A 5,491-nucleotide genomic window follows, 5' to 3' on the forward strand; every position below is an offset into this window, starting at 1 on the left:
GTAAGCAAAGAAAGCAAAAATGACCCGAAATTTCGTCGTGCGATTTTGAGCTAAACTATTTAACTACGTCGTAGTCTTAGACTCCAAAAATCAAACAAAAAAATGGGACCTACCTGCAAGCATTACCTTTCGGATAAAAAATGAATTATTAAAATCGGTCCACTAGCGGCGGAGTTATGCCGTAACACACATAAAAAAAAAAAAATAAAAAAAAAACATACAGACGAATTGAGTACCTCCTTCTTTTGGGAAGTCGGTCAAAAAAACAACAGAAAACAAGGAAAGCAAATCTCGCTGCTTTGATAATAGTTTACATTATTTATGCTGCATTAAATGTATACGTTTGCAGCATAAATTATTTATGTATAGAAAAATGGTATAGAATTAAATTGAAGCAAATCGGAAATTACCACGAAATTAAATCTAGAAATGGTAGCTATAGGCGGAAGTTCCAATTCCAAACTATTTGTTTTCAGATATCTGAAAACAAATAGTTTAAACACCTATATAAAAACAACTAAAGTATTCGATGAAAAGGAAAGGCACGATGTTTTTATACAAGTGCTTCGGCAATGAAAACCCACGGGATTACTACTATATCTTGTTATGCAGGAAGGTCAATATTACGCAAACAGTCGCGCGTACGTGCCATCGCAGCGACATCTCTGAATACAAATTGCATTTAATTGTATTTGAAAACCTTAAAGAAACAATGATACTAACGAATTGTTTTTGAAAAACGATCGTGTTTCGAGTATTCCAAATTGCAACACACGACTATGTTGGTCATATTTTAATTGTATCTGAAAGATTTTACCCGTATTTTTATTCAATAAGTAATAATACATTTCAGTCGTCGGGAAATTACGTTTTTAACACAATCCAACCATCTTAAGAATGCATTTGCTAAGTATAACGAAGTGCTAGAAGATTATGAACTCAAGGTCTTGTCTGAAAGGCATAACATCTGTTAAAACTAAAAGATACAATCAATGTACTTATGTTTGTACGTCATAAAAAAAACTCAACTGGTTTTAACGTAAGAAATCTTCTGGTTTCATTCGACTTGAAATGTCGATTGCGCAATATCAAAATAATCATTTAAAAGTAAAAAAAAACAAATGAACCCATTTTTTTTTGTTTTGAATAACATAAAAATTATTTGATGAGGAAATATTTACTTTTATCCCCTGAATAAAATTAAATCTTTTTCACAAGCTTGGATGCGACGCAGTAACGAGTAATTATAAATTTAATTGTAATTAAGAATTAAATTAAATGGCCTTAGGTTCTTGAACGTTATTTTAAAGTCGTGCGAAACAAGGGTAAATAAAGGGCGTTTGGCTAATGACCTTGTTAAAAAAGATTTTTTACGTCATGTCTATCAACTTATTAAGTTCATAGAGTTAATGTGTGGGTAAACTCTGATAAATGATCTCATTTTTATATTTTCTCATTAATTCTCATTCATCTCAATCACTATCTATTGATTTTATTTTACTTTTATAACTAAACTACCTTTTGCTCGCGACTTCGCCCCCGTGAAATTAAAGATTTAAAAAGATTTAAAAGATTTATTTATAAAGTTACAAAATTTCTTTTAATACAATTGTGGTCGTCGATCGAATTAAATAATAATATAAAACATAGCCTATGTTACTCATTAATAACATAGGTTTTTAATGGAAATTTTTGAAATCGGCCCAGTAGTTTTCGAGTTGCAATACCTACATACAAAAATACAACTCTTTCCTCTTTATAACATTTGTATGGATAAACAGTTTGGAATTTTAGTATAATAGACGAAGCATACTGAATAAAATAGTAAGAGTAAGTAAAATAGTAAGTAAAAACAATTCCCTCTAACCGAGGTTGTTAGTTCATTGTTACCATAGCTTTTGTGAAAACTAAATAAACATTCATAGTAACGTAAACTTTGCAAGATCATTTACATTGTTATTACTATGAATAAAAGGAACATGTTTCTAATCATTTCTTGAAATATAAAATGTTAGGCAATAGAGAATTAGGATTGGTTCTCCGAGATTCAGTAGACAGACTAAACGAAGAATACTCTACTTCATGACAGTCTTTTCTTATATGACTAGGTGGGAAATAAGCAAGCCGGCCACCTGAATTCGTCGGTATAGCGAAGAGACTGCAACACATAGACATGTGAAATTGAAGATGTATTGGCTACCGTTAATCGACGAAAGAGGAGCCACTGATAAAGAGAATATATCTCATTCTTATTTGTCTCCTTTACCGTCAAATAATTTTTTCTTTACCATCCTTACAAGGGAATGAAGACTAAGGTTAGGCCTCCGGTACGTACGCTCAACAAGTGAAACGGAAAATTGTTTCCAATTTACGCCTGTTTTCTGTGTGGTTATTTCACATATTGAACAACATTTCCAGACTTTGGCATATTTTGACAGTTTAAAAACACTCGTAAAATTATAAACCGACAAGATTCCCAGTTTGTTGGTGACATATACATAGTTTAACAATATAGGCAGTATAGTTTTAATATTCAAGAGTTGTTACAGTGCGTCAAGCAACCTTCCTGCATGCGTATATGTAATAGAGGATATTTCGTTAAAATGCGACTCTTGCGCAGATATGGAGCAAGGATTTATGTTACGAAAATTTATTGAACGTACGAATTATTATCAATTCAACATGAGTTGTAATTATTAATTAAGAATTACTAAATATCGGTAACATATGACTACATAAATTTTACTTGTTTGCTTTTAAAAATATAGAATTTTCCATAAACGTTTTTTAAGTATTTTAAGATTTGAATTGTATAAAATTTATTACAATTTGCTTTAGCTTCGATTCAAATACAAGTAATTAGTACAAATAAACAGTATAATATCAGGTATTTCTCGCAAATGTGCAAAATATTTTTTGGTGATACAAAAAAAATAATACACAATTATCTTTGTAAAATTGTAAAAAAAATCAAAACTTACGATTTTATTAAATTAACACAAGATTAAAATCACACAGTTACATGCGTCAAATCACTGACTTCAAAATACTTTTTTTTTAATCAAAAAGCGCGCGCATGCGTCGGTTGACCGCGAGAAACTAGCCAGTATTACGGCGTACCACATTCACTTATTGAAAAGTCGCTCCCAATCGCATACAACAATTTTTAAATCTGGAACACAAGGCACAAACATGCTAAACGTCCAAAAAACCACTGATTTTGCAACAGAATTATTTAATTAACAAACTATTCCCAACCTATTATTTTGTTCAAAACATTGGCATAGTTAAATTAAATAAAAAACAGAATACGATATTTAAAATTAATATGTAAATATTTGAAATTGAAATATAAAACTTAAAAAAAATTCTAACTATCTATTTAAATCAAAATATCAAATTTTAACACAAATCGATTCTTTAATGAGGTCATAAACCTCAGATTTAAGAAAAAACATATATCACAATTGTGTTATCTGTGATGCTGGATAAAGTTAATATTAATTCTATCACAAATTTTAATTTAAAGTTACTTCACTTCGTAATTACCCATTAAATGGTCCTTTTTTTATTATCACAAAAACATATTCTGATATAATTTGGACGAGCTTAAGATTTTAAAGTTTAATATATTCCCCAAATACACAATTTGTCAGCAAGTTTGTTTAACGGATAGTTTTAATGTTATTCGATAAGATACATTCGTTGATTTCAAAATTATAGTTAAATACATAATACAAAAATGATTTAAATTAAAAAAAAAACTTCTATAATATTAGGTTTATAAGTATGTAAAATGAAGAGTTTTTACTGATTTTTTGTCTACATAGTTTTGAGTCTCATAATTAAATTGTTAAAATTATGGTTTTCACGTGAACTGTATTGCAAACAATAAATAATTTGAAATCTAGACCTCTCTCTTTAGGTAAGATGTAATATATTAGACGAAACCTCTCTTTTTCTCGTCTCTTACTCTGTTAATTAAAAATTTCCCCTATAAAGTACTTTAACAAAGATTTTAATTATGCAACGTTTTGCTAACGAGCACTAGTAGGCTATATTTTATAAAATACTCAAGAGTTTATATGTGATATTGCCTCACTATACAAACATAATAAAGCTTAAAAGCGATGCATAAACCTCTGTGTAGAAAGTGAGGCGCTTTGGATAGACACGAAAAACTTTTGATTGCGTTTTTTGTACCTTTGTATCTGCGAGGAGGGAACATGCGCTAAAAAACATAAAATTAGACTACACTTTTGTGTGGAAATATTTGTTCCACCAGCTTTATTTGATTTTGGTGCAGATGAAACTTTTCATAGCTCAGTTTTTGATGGTCATGAAAAAGTAGAAAAGCTAAAACCTTAGCTATTCCTCCGACAAAATTCGAATATCAGGAAGACATATATGTAACTAAAATCCGAAAAATTTCTCAATTTGTCTTGTTTTTCTATGTGTTATACCATAGAAATTCGCTCCTGGCCGATTTTGATTGTTTATAACATATTACGATCAGTTTCACAAGATGGCCGCCCTACCAGTGCTCGGTTTTCGTCATGGACAATGAGCAAGCATACAAGTAGGTACTAGATCAAATACAGTAAAATCTTGATAAGTTAAAGTCCAAGGGAAACACCAAATATTTTAAGTTATAGAGGTTTTAAGTTATCAAGGGTCTATGTTAAAGATAGGTTAATATAGAGATAGGTTACCCTTGTTTTTACTTTTACTCGAATGCTTCAGAAGGATTGGTAGATACTGAAATTTAACATTTCTTTAATTTAATGAGGGCCAATACAGAGTTTACTTATCTAAGTTAAAGAGGTTGTGTATTTTAAGTTGAACATTTTTAGTGGAACATAATATTTTTTGAAATTACAGAGGTTTTTAAGTTACTGAGGTTTGAGTTATCAAGGTTCTACGTTATTCAAAATTATAAAGTATCAAACATTTTGTTTCATTATGTTAATGAAAATACCGATGAATGCGTGTTCTGTACAATATTACCTTTACGTCATAAATTATCTTGTACGCGAAAGATGACAAGGATAATGCTGTAATTACACGTTTAACAAAGTGATTAAATTGTACCAAACGGGGCGAGTACCTTCATTACTTTCTCAAGTGTGTCGACAGCATGTTATGTTACTAACGTATTCATTAACCGTGCGTTTTCACTGACAAACGCTTTTAGAAAAACAAAGTACTTTGTCATTGTTTTTCCAAAGAATAAGAGGGTTAATTTTACGCGTAGCTTGGTTTTTTAAACATTTGTAACGGTCGAAATTAGTTGAAAATGACCAAAGTTTTTTTTTATTAAGAGCTTTATGCACTTTAGATAATTAAATTTTACTGTGTCCAAATATCACTTACAATGTTCGTGCAATTTCCTTAACAAAGTATAAGTTTTCACTTCAACAATCAAAGTAATGGGTGCGTATTTCTGATTTTTGAATTTCATATAACCATTTTCATGTTGGCAAAACATTAC

General features: G+C 30.0%; 1 protein-coding gene across 1 annotated transcript in view; it reads right to left on the reverse strand.

Annotated features, from left to right (window-relative positions):
• LOC106104904 (alpha-tocopherol transfer protein-like) overlaps positions 1–3,097 on the reverse strand; it is a 14,299-nt gene extending 11,202 nt beyond the window's left edge. Inside the window, exon 1 of the mRNA XM_013285102.1 lies at positions 2,982–3,097. The gene's annotated coding sequence lies outside the window, so the exon portion shown is untranslated. The remainder of the gene's footprint in view (positions 1–2,981) is intronic.
• Positions 3,098–5,491: the final 2,394 nt, after the last annotated feature.

This window comes from Papilio polytes, unplaced genomic scaffold (genome assembly GCF_000836215.1).
Source record: "Papilio polytes unplaced genomic scaffold, Ppol_1.0 DF823399.1, whole genome shotgun sequence".
Taxonomy (NCBI): Eukaryota; Metazoa; Arthropoda; class Insecta; order Lepidoptera; family Papilionidae; genus Papilio; species Papilio polytes.